Source organism: Micromys minutus (assembly GCF_963924665.1).
Source record: "Micromys minutus genome assembly, chromosome: 10".
NCBI classification, from domain to species: Eukaryota; Metazoa; Chordata; class Mammalia; order Rodentia; family Muridae; genus Micromys; species Micromys minutus.
The window spans coordinates 8,268,586-8,286,834 of NC_137979.1; the positions used below are offsets into that span (position 1 = coordinate 8,268,586).

Here is an 18,249-nt window from a genome sequence, read left to right on the forward strand (position 1 = left end):
TATATTTCCAGCGTTGTCCCCTTTCCCTGTCTCTGTAACTCTTAAAGGCAAGGTGGTTCTGGTGAGTTTCAGTTGGATCTGGGAGACAGGCTAGGCCAAGGAAGATAGATCCATTTGGGTTGAATGTCACTGTCAAAGGCCTGGATTTAGATGTTGCAGGCCCCCCTCCCCTCTTCAAGTTAAAGGAAAGGAGAACTCACAGTGCAAATCTCCCTGGCCTGCTAGACTGCCCATCTATCCAAAAGCAAGGATTCTGGCTTCACCTCCATTAAACAGCTGTGGGAAGAGGAACCAAAGGTGGTTCTGCTTTCCAGGGCCCTTTTCTACATCTCCTGGAGGAGGCTGGGTTCCTCCAGTGACTATCAGCATGGCTCAGGTGAGCTACTTGTCTTTTTTTTTTTTCATGGAAAAGGATGAATTGGGCAAAAGTTTTATATCCAAGCTCTTCAAAGATTATTACAAACACAAACCTTCCTTCTAAAAATGTCCCCAATTAAATCAAAGGCACATCGCCCCCAATAAAATACACGTGACATGAATTCTTTTCGGTCATAATCTCTTCATATTTTGTTTTTAACCAATTGCAATGTTCTAAGTGTAGGCCACATTTAAACATCTTTAAAGGCATGAGCACACTTTTAAAAGCTACAAACACAATTTTAAGTTGTAAAGTTTAGGAATAAAGAAAGATATAACTGGCTTCACACAGGAGGGGCAACCTAACAATACATCACTCTTTCCTTCTCCCAATCTTACTGTCCACGTCAGACCGTTTGCTCATTGGGAAATGAAACAGCTCTCCTTTACAAAATCAAGGTCCCAATTATTTCCCCAATTTTATACTTTGTTTAATTTAGTAACTAAATTTTTTATCAAAAACATTTATTAGGGTATAAAATGTTAGAAAAATTACAAATACTCAGTTTTTTTTTTTTTTTGGAAATACAACATTTCCATCCTGAAATGCAAATACCCAGTAAACAAAACACGCCTCTATCCCAGGCAGGGCTGCACAGGCTCCATGACGGAACAGATGCTTCCAATAAGTTTGGTAGTGAGGTTAAAACAAAACAAAACGTTGATTCCTGTAGAATTTTGACCTAGGACCAGGCCACAAAGATGATTTGGCTCTTGAGATCTGTTTTCTAGGGACTTGGCGGTAGTAATCCATCACCACGTGCACACAGGTTCCTCAGAGAGCTTCCCCCCAGTCTTCAAAGTAAAGCACAGGACCTGGGCTCCCGGAAGGGGGTTGCTTCCAGCTGGGACACCGAGGAGCAGGGTGTCTCTGCATGCATTCTGTTTGCAGTACTGCTGAAGCTCCCGCAGCTGCCTGAGAGACCTTGATCCTCTCCACGCCGGCCTCCTGCTTCTGCTGCTCCACCAGGCGCTGCAGGGCGCTCACGCTGGCCCGGGCATGGCGGCTACGGGGCCGGCTCGCTACTTGTCTTTCCTGACACTCAGTTTCTTTGTAGATGGGGATGACAAGAGTAACCATATTTAAGAGTGCTGCAGAGATTAAATAAGCTGATAGTATATAGGTGGCCCCTTGAGTGGAGTAAGTTCTCGGAAAGCTTTGCTTTTTACTATAGGAGTACACTGGGGCAGCGCGTGTGTGCAGGCACACGTGCACACTGTCTGCCTTGGTTGATTTGACCAGAGGTCAGTCTCAGATGCTGTTCCTCAGGCACCATCTACTTCCCCCCCACAAAACAATATCTCTGGATTTTCCTGTAAAGCTTGGAATTTACCACATAGGCCAGGCTGGCTGGCCCACAAGCCCCATAGATTCTTCCGTCTCTACCTTCCCAGAGCTGGAATTATGAGCTCACGTTGTCATGCCTGGCTTTTGTACTGACAGAGCCTCCTTGCCAGTCTTCCATGTATGATTTAATTTTTAAGTAAATATGCAGCCATAGCTCAATGTAGCTATCTTTATTTAATTACTACCGTGAACGTTATATTCTGTTTATCAGGCTTTCTTTTCTTTTTAAAGTTACACTTTTAAGTTTAATTTGTTATGTAACCATGGATAACAAGTACATTGTCCAGATCAATAAACTAAATATTGCTTATTGCATTTTCGCCCTTCCTGGTTTCCCCTCTACAAACCCCCATCCAATCTCTCATCCCCTTGCTTCTATGAGGGTGCTCCCCTACCTACCCACTCACTCCTGCCTTACTGCCCTGGCATCCCCTAAGCTGGGACATGGAGCTTCCACAGGACCTCGTGCTGGTGCTCGACAAGGCTATCCTCTGCTACATATGCAGCTGGCGTGATGAGCTCCTCCAGTGAACTCTTTGGTTGGTGGTTTAGTCCTTTGAGCTCTGGGGCGTCCAGTTGGTTGATACTGTTGTTCTTCTTAGAAACCATTCAGTATGACATGGAAGTTGCTGATGAGAGGCTTGCATGCTGACCTGGGAACATCCTCCAGAGAGCTATCCCCCTGCTCCAGCCTCTCCAGTTTGGGCATTACAGGTGTTCACCAACATACCATTTGGATTTCTGTTTTGAGCTTATATAGCAGCAGGTTGTCCCGTCACCTTTGTCATTGGCCTGGTTGCACGGCAACAGGGTTCTCTATCAACCTTCCACATAATGGTGGGTCATCTCGTCACATTCTCATTTTCACTGTTGGTTGCAAAATTGTGATTTTCGAATCATTCTATTTCTTCCTTCCTCTGTGGGAGTGCATGTGTGTGTGTGTGTGTGTGTGTGTGTTTAAGAGCATGTGTGTGAGTGTGTGTGTGTGTGTGAGTGTGTGTGTGTTTGTGTAAGAGTATGTGTGTGAATATGTGTGTGTGTGTGAGTGAGTGTGTGTGTGTGTGTGTGTGTGTGTGTAAGAGAGAGAGAGAGAGAGAGAGAGAGAGAGAGAGAGAGAGAGAGAGAGAGAGAGACAGAGAGAGAGAGAGATACATCACAGTTCCCATTTGAAGGTCAGAGGAAATCTTTGGGTGTTGGTCCTTGACTTCCCCCTAGTTTGGAGATGGGTCTCTGTTGTTTTTCTGCTGTGTGCACCAGGCTATCTGGCCCTTGAGCTTCAAGGGATTCTCCTGTCTCTGCCTCCCCTCTCACTGTAGGACTGCTAGGATTATAGATGCATGCTAGTATGCCTGGCTTTACATTGGCTCTGGATAATATGAACTTTGGTCTTCAGGTCTGCATGACATTGTCTACTGAGCCAACCATCACCCCAGCCCAATTGTCTAATTCTGTTCCTTTTAGTCTGCCCCTTCTAAGAAAAAAAAATCGGTTCTCCCTCTTTCTCTTGACCTCCTATTGCTCCTCCCTCAATGTTTTAAAATAGCACTAGGACCCTTCAATCTGGACACGTGTGGAGGTTCCCAAATTTAGTCGCTGTAACAGTTCGGAGCTGTACTGACAGCATGAAAAATCAATGGAGATCTTTATAAATATATAGATTCCAGGGTTCCACTCCTGTGAATTCTGATTCAAGAGGTCTGTAGAAAAATATCAGGAAGCTTCTCATTTTTAAAATCGAGTTGCTAAGCACAGCCAGTTCAAGGAGAAAGTGTCTTTCAAGCCGTCACCACTCAGTGGGGCAGGAGATGAGGTTCACACTGCTGTCTGTCTTCACTGGGTGGGATGGTAGACCGGGAAAAGTAGTAGTGAGAGAAGTGGGCTGGGGAGGCTCATGGACCCAAGCCTTCTTCCTACTGCCCCCACTTGGGATTCCATCTGTTTCTTGCTGGTCCTGCTCTCCCTCGTAGCCTGCACACCCAGAGCTTCATACGGCAATCTCTGCTTTCTTTGTGGTAATTTCCAGTGCCATCTAATTACAATGATTTGTGGGGGCTCCAGGCCGACAACAGCATCTCCTCGGATGTTGCTCAGCATGCATCATTCAGTTCCCACCCCTCACAACACTGGGTTCACTGGCCGAGCTAGTGGCGTGGAAAGGCTTTCCAGGAACGGTTTGTGAGGACCTCAGTTTCTCCTGACTCTAGAGTCACCTGCTGAAACTTTCATGACAGCAACTCAGGAGACCCCAGTGATAGGCTTAAGTTGAGTAGGTTGGAAACTCAGAGTGCGTATTTTAAACATCTCTCAGGGGATTTTGCTATTAGAAGCCCAAGGACCATGGCTGGAGAGACGCTGTGTTGGGCCCTCTAAATACTGTGGAGACTGAATGGTCAAGAGCAGGGCAGCAGGCTGGCAAGATGACTCAGTGGTTAAACACGCTGGCTGCCCTTCTGGAGGACCTGGATTCGATTCCCAGCACCATCAGGGCCACAGTCTAACTACAATTGTAGGAGATCTGATGCCCTCTGTAGGTAAAACTCCAGTACATATGAAATAATAAAATAAATAATTTTTATAGCTGGGCATAGTGGTACAAGCCTTTAATCCTACACTTGAGAGGCAGAGGCAGGTGGATCACTGTGAGTTTGAGGCCAGTCTAGTCTACATAGGGAGTCCCAGGACAGCCAGGGCTACATAGAGTCTCTCTTCCTTTCTCTCACACACAAGTATTAGGGCAGGCTATGTGTGTGTCTGTGTGTATGTGTGAGTGTGTATGTGTATGTGTATGTATGTGTGTGTATGTGTGTGTATGTATGTGTGTGTGTATGGGTGTGTGTTTGTGTGTGTGTATGTATGTGTGTGTGTATGTGTGTGTGTATGCATGCGGGCAGTGCTTATCCTCAACTAGTTCTGTCAGGACCCTGAGAACATTTCTCCAAAGCCTTATTTATTTATTTATCTATTTATTTATTTGGGCAGGAAGAGGGGGCTCAAAAGGGACCTCAGACTTCAGATTGTAGATTCAGACTTCTTGTAATCTCAATATTTAAATCAATCATATGAGGGGTACTCAGGTGGAAACAGGGGCGTCAGGTTGGCTTACTTAGCGTCCCTGCCTGTGTCCCTAGACAGGCTTGTGGACTCCTGCCTCCTATATCTACATACAACCTAGACCCCTGCAGAAGCATTGAAGACTGTAAAAACTGCACCAGTATTAGTTTGTGTATGAGGGCACAGGTGTGTTGTGCACGTGGTGGTCAGGTTCTCTCCTTCCACTAAGTAGATCTTGGGAACTGAACTCAGGTCATCAGGCATGGCAGCAGACACCTTTCTCTACCGGCTGAGCTAACTCACTGGCCCCTCCTAGAATCATTTGGAAACCACTAGACTTGGTTGTGGTTGAGCATCTCCACACTCTAACATTCAGTGATTCTGAATTTGAGTATATTCATTCAGACATAGCATCCTCTTTCAAAGAACAGAGGCATCTCATCTCCCGCCTCCAGAAGAGCTAATCTCATTGCCCACCTGTGGGTGATGGGAGTTGGGGTGAGGTGGGACTTTCTGAATTTCACATAGAAAATTCCAGGAAAACACTGTCTGAATTGGAAATTCAGTCTGAAATGTACAGACTCTTTTCTTGTAACTATTTCCAATGGCATATCAGCTATTTAGGAGGAATTTGTATTCTATCAGGTATTATAAGTCACATAGAGCCTATTTAAGTGTATGGGAGTATACAAATGGCTTATGCAAATCCCATGGCATGCTGCTGTCTTTTAAATACTTAAAAACTTATTTCAAGTGTTTTGGGTGATTTCCTATTTTTATTTTTTTAGTATAGATTAAATTTACATATATTTAAAACATTTATTTTTATGCTTATGAATGTTTTGCCTCCCTGGATGTGTGTGCTCTGTGTATAGTGTCTGAGATGATCAAAAGAGTGCGTTGGAACCCCTGGAGATGGGGAGATGGCGTTACAGTCAATTGGGAGCTCCCATGTGGGTGCTGAGAATTGAACTTGGGTTCTCTGGAAGAGCAGTCAGTGCTCTTAGCTTCTGAGCTGTCTCTCTAACCCCACTTTTAATAATTTTACTATTATATACTTATAGCATGTGCATTGGGTTTTATTGTGACACTTTTATTCCTTTTAATGTTCTTTGATTATATCTGTCCACATTAACTCATTATTTTTTTATCCCCCTAATCTCCTTCACCTCAACTATCTCCTTTCTACTTTCATGTTGCATTTTCCTAGAGCTACCAAAAGAGTTAGATCTGAGAATTTAGCAAGGTGCATCACATACATCAGTCATGAGCCTGCTTAGGAAGGTACTGGAAAAATAAAGCCATTTACAATAGCTCAAAGAGTAAAATACCCAGCTATGCACATACATCAAAAAGGAGAAAGCTTCTGCAATGAGGCCATGACACACTGAGCAGAGAAACTGAAGATGAGACTAAAGATGGAGGAAACCCTCATGTCTGTGGACTAGCAGATTACTGAAAATGATCCAGACTCAGCTCAGCCCCCATTACAACTACTTATGACATTGATATAACTCTAAAATTCTCAGGAAAATACCAAGTCCCCAAGTAGACAAAACAACCTGAGTAAAAGGAGCAGTGTTGGGGGCACCACAAGATCTGATTTCTTGCTATTCTATGGCGCTGTAGTAACAGGAGGGTCAGGTCTCTTCATTCTTGCTGGGATGCGGACTGGCTTGATCTTGTGCAGACCTGCTGTGAGCTCATGAGGGCTGGAGTCACTTATGTCTTCAAGGTAGCATCTCATAACACCCCTCCTCACTTCTGGCTATTACACTATGTCCTCCGCTGTGATCTTTATTGCGAGACTTGTAATTGATGAACCAGTCTCACTGCTTGTTGTGGATACATTTAGGTTGTTTTCAGTTCTTCTCGGTTCAGTTTCGGTGGGTCACATACATGGTGAAGTTTACCCATTTCTGCTGGGGGAGAAACCCTCATATTTGTTGACGGATATAATTTTAAAATATCGACTGATAATTTTCTGTATCACAGGGGTAGTTGTTGTAACATCCCCCTTGGTTTTTCAGTGATAGCTGCTGTACCACCCTCCTTTCAAGTCTAACTATTTGATTCTTCTCCCTTTCAGTCAGTTTGAGTAAAGGATTGTCAATATTTTTCATTTTCCCCTCAATTGTCCAAATCTTTGTTTCACTGATCCTTTGTAGTATCTGTTTGCACCCCAATTCTTTAGTTCCAGCCCTGGTATCTATAATTATAATTTCTTTCTTTCTTGTAGGTTAGAATTAAGCTTGATCTTATTTTTCTAAAGCCTTAGAAGGCATCATTAGTCTATTTGTTTGAGATCTCTGTTTTTCTTTTTTCTTTTTTAAAGTAAGATGTAGGCATTCATAGCTATAAAAATTCTCTCAGAATTATTTTTTGCTGTATCTCACATTCTGCTATTTATGTTTTCATTTGATTCTAGAAAATTTAACTTCACCTTTGACTTATTTAATTGCCTAGGGATTCTTCAATATTGTATTGCTTAATCTCTATGTATCTGTATAATTTCTATTACTGTGAATTTCTAGTTTTAACCTGTTATGATCTGAAGAAATGCAAAAAATTATCTGATTTTTTCTATATATTAAATTTTGCCTTGTGTTATGAATGTGATCTACTTTATGAACTGTTGAAAGGAGCATTCATTTGGGTAAAATATTAAATTTATCCCTGTTAAGCTTAATAGTGTAATTATGTAAGGCTATTTTTATCTTGGGCCAAACTGACCCTTTATGTTCATAACATTTTTTTTTTTACATGTGTGCAGAATGACATTTGTTGCATGTGCTTTTTTTTTTTTTGGTGTGTGTCCCTTAAAATGTATAGTCATCATCTTTCTCTATTCTCATTCATTTTGACTTAAAGTCTGTTACATGAGTACAACTACTTTGCTTGGAGTCAATTTTATAGACTTCACATTCTCATCTGTAATTCCTGTCTTTGCTGGTGAAATACATTTCTTGCAAGCTGCAAGAAACTGGTTTAACATTAAAAAAATTTAAATATGTATATATGTGTGTATGATTGTGTGTGTGTGTATGTGTGTGTGTGTGTGTGTGTGTGTGTGTATGTGTGTGTGTGTGTGTATGTGTGTGTGTTTTCTGCCAGCATTCATAAGTATCTCCTACCAAGCTGGTGTAATGGGCATGATCTCTTTCTTTATACTCATCTTGGAAGGTCTTTATTTCTTTGTTGGTTCTTTTGAGTGCAGTGATTTAGTTTAATGTTTATTTTAATTTAGATTTTTTTTTTTTTTAACTGCCAGTTCTTCTGCTCTTCTGCATATCTGTTGAGAAATCTGTTGTCCCAAGTTTTGCTTTACGGACTCTTCAGCATATCTCCTTTGCAACCTTTGTCACTCTTTCTTTGTCCCATACTCATAGCATTTTAAGCAGGATTTGGCCAGTGTTTCTTTTCTGGTGAGTCTGTTAGGAGTTCTACATGTCTTCTGTCTCAGGATGTCGGTATTTCTCTTCTTCATGTTTTGGTCTTCTAATAGATTTTATTTTTATTTTTAATTATAGGTTTATGTTGTGCCTCTGCATGTGAGGACAGGTGCTTGTGGAGATCAGAAGAGGGTGTTAGATCCCCTGATATTGGAGTTGTAGGCATTGTGAGTCCCCTGACATGGGTGCTGGGATCCATACTCATGTCTTTGGGAAAGCAGACAATGCTGTTAGCCACTGAGCCCTTCACGTCTTATTTTTCTCCTGAATCTTCTATTGATTCAGACTTGTCTCTATGTCCTGAAATGTGTTCTTGGTGTGACCAGGCTGAATTTTTAAATGTGACTTATTCAACTTTCATTCCTGAGATTTCCTTTGGGCTCTTTGTCAAGGTCTCTGGGTTTTTATTATTATTTTTTAATTGATCTCATTCAAACCCTGCCTTGTCTTGTTTAAATTGTTCAGTTGTTTTTCTTAATTTCCTGGAATTAATTGATTTTTTTAGGACCATTTTTTTTAAACTTTGTATTTTTATTGCATCTTCTTTAATGACTGGGAAGCCTTTTGCCAGAAAATCATGAATGTTTGGATAAATCACGTTGCTTTTCCCCCCATAGTTCCTCTGTTTCTGTATGGAGATGGGCACTTCTGTGGGGTCAGGTATATCTTATGGTTTACATGAGAGACTTTTTTTTGTGGACCAGTATTCTCATGAGAAGGGTTTCTAGGGTACAGAAAACTGCTTTGAAGTAGTGACTATTTCCCCCCAAACATAGTATAGTTTCCCCATTACACACACTCTCTCTTTTAACTAGTCTATTTTTACAGTACATGCTAAGGGTCCCGGATTTTGTGTGAGTCTTCCACAGTCATAACACTTCCAGCAGATTGGGTGACTGTCACATAGGCGGTGGCATTTCCAGGGCATACCCTCTCTGTTTACTCCTCTAGTCATTGACAAAGAAAATGGAATCAGTAAGGACACTGTTTCATGGCAGCCCATTGTATGTATAGGGGCCATAGTCCTTGTCTTCTCTCTGATGTAGCCGTAGGGGTGGATGTATAGCAGTGTGTTTTAGATAATTCCTAGCCATGAGTAATTGGATCCTGGTTGCCAGGTAGGCCTTTTTATCTTCTCTGTTATTTGAGCTAAAGTATTAATTGCTGTTTGACCAGGAGTGAGTTGAATGTTGAGAGAGGTGGGCTGAGTGTAAGCTGGGATGAGTGAAGTTTAACAGCAGACTATCTATCTACACCACACGCTCAGGTTTTGTGCAGAAAGGAGAAAACACCTGCCAGTAACAGTGTCAAATAACAAGCTGGGCACAGAAATTAAGTAAAGAGGAATATCAGCCCATCATATGCACAGACCTAATGGCATTGGTACAAGATTGAGTGGAAGAAAAGTATCATAAACAAAAGAGTTATTTAAAAAATAGAATAAAAATATTAAGAGTGAAGAATGTTGAGAAATAAATTAGAATATTGAATAAGGAAAAGGGGGAAGACAAGGAAAGGTGGTCAGTGGAGACCATACAGAAAGGGAGAATGAATAATAAAAATAATAAAATATGATCCAAAGAAAACAAGAGAAGAATATAAGCATTATGAACCACGTAGAAAACCTAAAGGAAAATTCTTAAAATGTAAAAGAAATGGGCTGGAGAAAGGGCTCAATGTTAACAGTACTGTTTTGCTCTTGTAGAGGACAGAGTTCAGTTCTCGGAACCCCTGCCGGACAGTGCACAATCAACTGCAACTCTAGCCACATGGGATCTGATGCCCTTTTTTGCTCTCAGAAGACATTGAACTCATGTGCACACACTAACATGCAGACACAAAAGTAAACAACAACAACAAAAACCAACAAAACCAAGGAAAGGAAAAAGGGCACATCGTATCCACTGGAGCCATTTTGGGCCATTTTGAGGGCAAGTGTACACCTCCCATCTCTTCCTCGTCTCCTACCTTTCTGTTTTTGAGATAGAAGCAAAGGCGATAGTCATACCTTTCTCTTGGGGTTGTTACTCATCTGTGGGTCAGTGGGAGTGCTGTGGGGCTGGGGCCAGGGCTGGTTGGTAAAGCTTCATTTCTCTGCTCATACATAATCAAAATTCTTTTGACTGGTGTTTATTTGAGATAGATTATCTTCGTACCCTCAAGATTCTCTGGCATGAGCTCAACTCTATGTTAGGATCCCTGGGGCCCTGGTGATGCTCACCTAGAGACAAGAGGTGCAAGCTGTGCTGGGTGGAGGGATATAGGCTTTGCATTATCCAGGACTGTGGCTCTCTGAGGCTAGTTCTCTACTTGAACTTGTGCATATTCTGCCTTTCTTCAGTCACGCCCTTAAGCTGTTAGGTTTCCATTTTGGGATAGGTTTGTATGTAGCTCAGGTTGGCCTCAAACTCATTCCATAGCAAAGGATGACTGTCACTTATCCATTCTTCTGCCTCTTGCTCTTGAATGCTGGGAGTAAAGGTTTACATTACCACACACTGCACTTGGTGTTGGAGATGCAGCCAAGGCTTTGTGCGTGCCAGGCAAGCACTCTACCAAGCAATCCACAGTACCAGCCTGAAAGCTAGGAAAGGGAAAATGAGCTGTGCTCAGCTGTGTCTCTGACCTGGATCTCTGCAAAAATTCTCTAAGGAGGTTTTTCAGTGGCAGTGGAGCTGAATGTACCTGGGTCACAGCGTAGGTGGGTCTGGGACAGTGCCAAAGTATTTTTTTTTTGGGGGGGGGGAGTTCTTAGAGAAAGGAAAAACATTTTCCGAAGTAGCCAGCTCGTGTGGGTAACATTCTTAAGATGTGTATCACATAGCTCAGGTGACCTTCTTAAGATTACTTCCTGTTGCATACCTCTTCAGGGCTCTTCTCACATCAGCTTGCAATGTGGCTTCCAGCTCAGCTAAGTTCAAGGTTCCCTTTTGTTCTGCATCTCACTCTATACCCACTTCCACCCATTATGACTGTCCTTCTTTCCTTCTCTGCCACTCATCCTTCTGCCATGTTGCTGGTAGGTGGCAGGCTCACCATTGGTAATTTCTCTAGAACCAGAGTCTCTGGGTCCCTCTAAGTTTCTATCTATCCAATTCTTAGAGTCGCACATTCTCTCAGTCACCACCTCTTGAGCATCTGTTCTCTTCCTATTTTGATCCCACATGGTGGAGAAGCTAGAGAGCCTGTGTGCATCTGTTGATGTGAAAACACAACCTCAAAGGGATTGTTAATCTGGATCCAAATATGAGTGACCATGGCCTTGGAACACAGATTTCTTTTTTTCCTTTTAACATATCCTTTTTAAAAAAATTGGATATATTTTATTTACATTTTAAATGTTATCCCCTTTCCAGGTTTCTGCTCCACAATCCCATCCCATTCTCCTTCCCCATGCTTCTATGGCGGTGCCCCCATGCCCACCAACCCCCTCCTGCCTACCCACCCTAACATTTCCCTACACCGGGGCATCGAGCCTTGGCAGGACCAAAGGCTTCTCTTTCCATTCATGCCCAACGAGGCCATACTCTGCTACATATGAAGCTGGAGCCATGGGTCCAACCATTTGTACTATTTGGATGTTAGTTTAGTGCCTGGGAGCTCTGGTTGGTTGGTATTGTTCTTATGGGGTTGCAAACCTCTTCAGCTCCTTTAATTCTTTAACACCTCTATTAGGAACCCCGTTCTCAGTTCAGTGGTTGGCTGGGAACACAGATTTTGATGGCCCCAATTTCTACGCCCCCACATGAAAGTAGTTTCACAATGTTTTTTTTTTTTTTTTTTTTTTTTTTTTTTTTTTTTTTTTTTTTAGTAACAGAACAAAGAAGGTCCTAAACCTTTTAAATACACCAGTGGAAATATCAGAAAGGCGGATTAGAGTCAAGTGGAGAAACCTCAGCTATCAGCCTTAGCTGTTATCTACAGCATTCTTAGGCCTTTGATTGGTAGAAATTAGAGTTTGTTAAGTTAATGCATTCCAAAGATTTGTTTTTTCAAATCTGTTGGCCGCAGGATGTTAGGTCTGACTTCATCTGTTAGTTACAGGGTGTTAGGTCTGTCGTAGAGGTGGATGAGGAATGACTGTCTAATAGGCTAATGATAGCTTGTGATAAATTATAATTAGTCTCCAGACCTGCAACATCTCAATCTCTCTATATCACCGAAGTTCTAATCAATCAATCAGCCTTTGCAGACACAGCATCTTTCCAGAAATTCTCACTCATATTTCCAAGATTGATGTCTCAAGACCTTTGCCTACATGCTGCTCAATGTGGAGGGTGTGAATGCCTACAGGGTTCTGGATCCCCAAGGCTCCTGGAACCAGTTCTTTATAGAGTAAAGATCTGTATAGGACAGGGTGAGTCAGTGCTGTATAGGTCAGGGTGAAGTAGAGAGTCAGTGCTGTGAGCAAAGAGGATTACTTTAGCAAACATACTGATAACGGTCAACCGTGGATTTGGTTTATTTATCATTCATAAAAGGCACATGTATATACATACACACACATCATATTTTGGCCTTCTCTAGGTTCAGGGGGAGATGCTATCTCAAAAAGTAAGGTGGAGAGTATTTGAGTAATAACACCTAAGGTTCATGCCCATATTCTGCATGTGCATATTGTATATGCACATGCATGTCATCCCTTATATAAACACACACACACATACACACATAGGAAATGTGTATCATATTTACATATGCATAAATGACACATGCTGAATGTACAGCTATCAGATGAACTGTCTATATTTCCTCTTGACTGTCAGGCATATCATTCCCTGTCATTACACATCCTTCTCAGGGCTATGTAGGGTTTTCTGGGTGTGGGATCATCCCACTGACTCCTGGGCTTGGTAGTAGGATCTGGGCATTGGTAGGGCAGGCACCTTGAATAGATATCCAAGGTGTCTCTACTTCCAAAGGAACATAGACTCTCAGATCCCAGGCATGCTTTCAGGACTGAATAAGAGCTTTAGGCAGGAGGGGGTTTCTGACTTCTTTGATAGGGGCTAGGGCATTCTTACATGATCTCAGTAGCATTAGGTACAGTTGGAATTTTTGGGGTCAAAGCAGACAAGACCATGGACTGGTAAAAGCTGCAGAAATGAGTTGGTTGGACTGGGTCATCCCAAAGCTGAGGCTGAGATTGGTCTCAGCTGTGACTTGATATGACCCCAGAAGCAGTTTCTGGGAAGAGGAGCCACTGTGGGTCTGACTGTAAATAGAGGGCATGGGAAGGAGGCCCGTAGACCTAACTTGGGCTCTGAAGAACCGGGGCTGGCCTTGGCAGTGGTCCCATCTGATAGCCAGGGTATCTCTCAGTCACTGTGCCAGGTCATCAGAGTGTAGAGCTTCGGTGGCTCCCAATTTGGTGTCCTCTATTAGGACGTAAAATAAAGAGCCCCAAAAGGAGGGAGGACAGGCATCGGGCATTGCTCCCCCCCCCAGCCTGTAGTGCTTTTCTAATGGGGGAAAGAGGTGATAGTTGGGACTGTGGGACATGAACATTGTGCAGCTCTTTGGAGCAACTTGGAAATCTGATTACAGTTTGCCAGTTGGTCCAAATGCCAGGGCTGTGTGAAACATGGTTTGAGAGTTTCCTGCCCAGCATTTGAGTATATATGGGAAAAATAATAAGGTGGTGGTAGAAACGTGGTGTTTTGAGTCTTGTATTCTGGGCTAGTCTCTGCCCTAACCCTACTTTGAGAGTGTGCACTGTGTCATTTCCTTGGGCCTCAGTTCCCTTACCTGTGCAGTGGGGTCTTTGATGGCTATTGCTGGTTTCTGGGAGCTTAGAGGAGAGCAGGGAGATACTAATAGGAACCTGCTTTGTTAGATGCTTTCTAGGTTTATCACAACTCCATCTTTTCACAGTGTGAGGGGCTGTGCTGGTCTCATTGCCAAAATATGACCTAGGTGGCTCACCCCATCTCAATACAAAGATGAACAAAGTCATACTCAAGGTCTTAAGCACTGAGTCCAGAGAGCAGAAGCCGGGGTTCAGGCAGTGGGTCCAGAGAGAATCAGCTGGGGTTCAGGTAATGGGTCCAGAGAGCAGCAGCTGAGTTTCAGGTAGTAGGTAGGTCCAGAGACAGCAGCTGGGGTTCAGGCACTGAGTTCAGGGAGTAGCAGCTGGCTGGGGTCTCACTATGGGTCACCAAATTCCCTGCCTCCTAGCCTGTGGATCATGGCACTTTACCGCATGGTCTGCACAGGCATTAGATGGACAGTCACAGGCCAGGTGAATGCAGTGTTCCTGCTGAGCCTCCCATCTGAAAAAATCCCCGTCTCCCTGCATTCCCATCTCAGACACTTGTCATGAGAGAAGAACAGAGAGATGTCTAGTTTTCCATTGACCATCTTGATGTCTCCCCTGATGACCTGTGGCTCTTGCATTCTCTGACTGTCTACAGATTTTAGTTAACATACAAATGATGATTCTAGTTGGCATACAAAGTTTTGGGTCTCATTTTGACACAGGTATGCCATTCTAGAGTATCCATGTCTGTTTCCTATCTGTTCCTCCCCCAGACTTCATCCTTACCTCATACAGTCTTCTTCATGCTTTCATGCCACGTCCTTCCACTCACCTTCCACCACTCACCCACCCCCACACCCCACAAACCCACACAGCTCCACTCACCTCCCATCCCTCACCCCACGCCCACACCCCACAAACCCACACAGCTCCACTCACCTCCCATCCCTCACCCCACCCCCACACCCCACAAACCCGCACAGCTCCACTCACCTCCCATCCCTCACCCCACCCCCACACCCCACAAACCCACACAGCTCCACTCACCTCCCATCCCTCACCCCACCCCCACACCCCACAAACCCACACAGCTCCACTCATCCACACAGTTCAATCTAGAGTTGGTGTTTGAGGTTAATGTGCCATACTTTGTTTTTCTCCTCTCTCTATTATTCTCTCTTGTTTCTCAGTCACTTTAAAACACTTATTTTTATCCTCAGTTGGGCGGCTTAGCAGGAACATTGAATTTGCATGGCCTATGACCTGTGACTGCCATCTTTTATAAAGTGAACCCCCTAAAGGCCATGCACACCAAGCAGTGGAGTACAACGAGCCACAGGCTAGGAGGCAGGAGGTCTGCTGATGCATACTGAGACTCTATTCTACACACACACACACACACACACACACACACACACACACACAACACACACACACACACACGTAATACAGATGGAGCCCAGAAAAAGGCATCAGATTCCCTGAAGCAGAAGTTGCAGGCAGTTGTGAGCTTTATAACATAGGTGCTGAGACCCAAATATGGGCCTTATGCAAGAGAAGTATGTGTGCTTAGCTGCTGAGCCATCTTTCCAGCACATCCTTTTGCATGCAATATATAGATTTATATGTACTAGTGTATAATATTATATCTATATCTCTACATAGCATACCTATCTACCACCTACATGTCTGTCTGTCTATCTGTATCTACATAGCTCATATACATATATACTAAAATCTAGACTTCACATATGAGGGAAAGCATGCAGTGTTTACCTTTCTGGTTTATTTTGATGACCATGGTGTCAAGTTCTATTCAGCTTCCTGCAAACAGTATAATCTAACTCTCCTTCATGGCTGAGTAAGAAAGACTCCACTGTGTATATACTATTGCCACATTTTTCTTTATCCTCTTATCTGTTGATGGGCATCTGGGCTGGTTCCCTATATTGTTGGCTATGATCAGTGCTGTGAAGAACATGGATGGGCAGGTCTTGAGTGGTTCTTATCTCTCCAGTGTCAGGACTCTAGGATGCCTGTGATAATCAGGCAAGGAAGCAGAGAAGTGGAGAGGACTCAGCTGCCCATGAGACTAACACAAAAGAGCTTTGTGGGTGTTGTGTTGTGGGAGAAAATGTGAATTTAAATCCCCAGATCTGAGCTTAGATGTATGTACCCCTGGTTCTTATACAGAAAAGTGTCAAGGTGCTTGTGACACCTTGAACAAGCCACCAAACTCCCCTAGGTCTCAGTTTCCTTAGCTGACAGCCAAACCCTAGAGGATTGCTACAGCTTTCAGACAATTAGCTTGCCTGGTGTGGATGTTAGAGTTGCTGGTATAAATAAATTTCATTAAAATTTTTTTGATGTGAAAGTATTTTATAAAACTAGGGCCAAGGGCTTTGGGATTGCTGGTCACTTTATATGTTAGTGATGGTCTGTACATTCTTTGTTCTCTGCTTTCAACTCATTGACTTCAGCGCATCCTCTGATGATGTAATCTCAAAGCATATGGCCAATAGGAACATTTTCATTGTTTCTTCCTTATTAACTTAGCTCCTCTCCTGGAACCGATGAATTTGTTTAGCTCACTAAGCAGAAGTTCATGACTGTTCCTTCCCCCACTCATTTCAGTCACCAATCTGAATGATATTCATTTGGTATCGGGTGAGAAGATGGGGTCTCATGATGGGGTGAATCCTGCTTGCAAGCTCATCTTCCCTGTGCTCTTAGGCAACCCTTTCTTGGTTTCTTGATTTAGTGCCAACTCCTCACCTAGGTCAAAGATTTAGGGGAAGCAACAGGGGAGAATCGTAATATAATTTGAGAGACAGAGGGACTCTCACTGGCCTGGGGTTTATAACCAAGAATTTGGTCTTGGGTGTCTTGGGTCCCAAGCTGTTCAAGAACACCTAATAGTCTCCCCTCACTGTCTCAACTACTTGATTGCCATGTTCAATGGCTGCGGTGGATAGTCTCTTGTCCTCTACTTCTTAGCTTGAGCTGAACAAATGCTCAACTTCAGCAAAGCCCAGACTTAAATGTTGTCTGTGTGGTGATAATTTTTCTTTCTACACAGGGTTAGAGGAAGCAGAGTGTATTATACATACATGAAGCAATAACTAAATAGCTCCCACCTAGTAGGTACAAAAATAGCTGATGTTATTGTTGAAAGTGTTTGTTTGCCAATGCCGGGGATGAACTCCGGGAAAGTCTCTGCCTCTGAGCTGCAACCCCAGTGCTTTCAGAGACTTTTATTTCTCTGATCACATTCTCATGCTGGGCACGTGCTGAGCCCTGCTGCCCTGTGGGGTTGAAAGCATCATATATAATGTTTATTTTCCCATTCCCATCTTATTTATTGTCTCCCTGGCCTTACGCATTTCCTACAGGAATTAACAGTGAAAACCTTGAAAGAGAGCATTCTGGGACTCTTTAAGGAAGCAGAGATACCTCTGTACTGGATACATGTACAGCAGGAGGTGGGACTTGGAAGCTGTGAGGGAGTCAAGGCAAGAAGATGGGTTACCGTGGGAAAGGATTTAGACAAACTATATCTTCATACTGGTGTTTTTGGTGTTCCCAGGGGGGAAATGTGATGATCTCTGAAGACATTTTGGGGTGTCATGGCTGGGAGAAAGGGTGATCCTGCTACTGGCATTGGTAGGGACCAGGCAGGCTGTCACACACCATGTGCAGAACACTCCTCACCTGAGCTATGCTGCACGAACATTAGGGGTGCTTCCTGTCTTGGCTTCACACTTGCCCAGTGATTTGGTCTTTGATCTTCATAAAGTGTAGAAGAAGAGGAGGAGAAGGAACAAAAGAAGAAAGAAGAGGAAGGCATCTGATATTTAATTGTGTAATGGGGCCTCTTTGTGGCTGCCATTGAATGTTGAACATTGAAGGCAGGTTTCGTCAGCAGGAGTAGTTGGGGCTATGGAAGAGTGTAGGCTTACTGGGGTAAAAAGACTGGATAATGAACAATTCACTGTGGTGACTTTATGTTTCTGTGCCGTGGGCCTCATGTTCATCCAGGGATAATGATAGATATCCCTCTCATTGGGCTGCTGCTAGGTCCGAGGAATGGGGCTAGAATGGGAGACCGCCACATACTCATATCCTCTGTTAGGGGAGGAATGGTATTGCTGTGTGTGTGCCATTGGTCTTTATTAAAATTCTATAGTTAGTTTAGTTATGTAGGCAAGGCAGGTGGAACTGGC

General features: G+C 43.3%; 1 pseudogene across 1 annotated transcript; it reads right to left on the bottom strand.

Moving 5' to 3' along the window:
- Window positions 1–1,214: 1,214 nt before the first annotated feature.
- Window positions 1,215–1,498, bottom strand: LOC308426305 (guanine nucleotide-binding protein G(I)/G(S)/G(O) subunit gamma-10-like; annotated as a pseudogene). Its single transcript has one exon. The product of its transcript is annotated as a guanine nucleotide-binding protein G(I)/G(S)/G(O) subunit gamma-10-like (transcript).
- Between the last annotated feature and the right edge of the window lie 16,751 nt (window positions 1,499–18,249).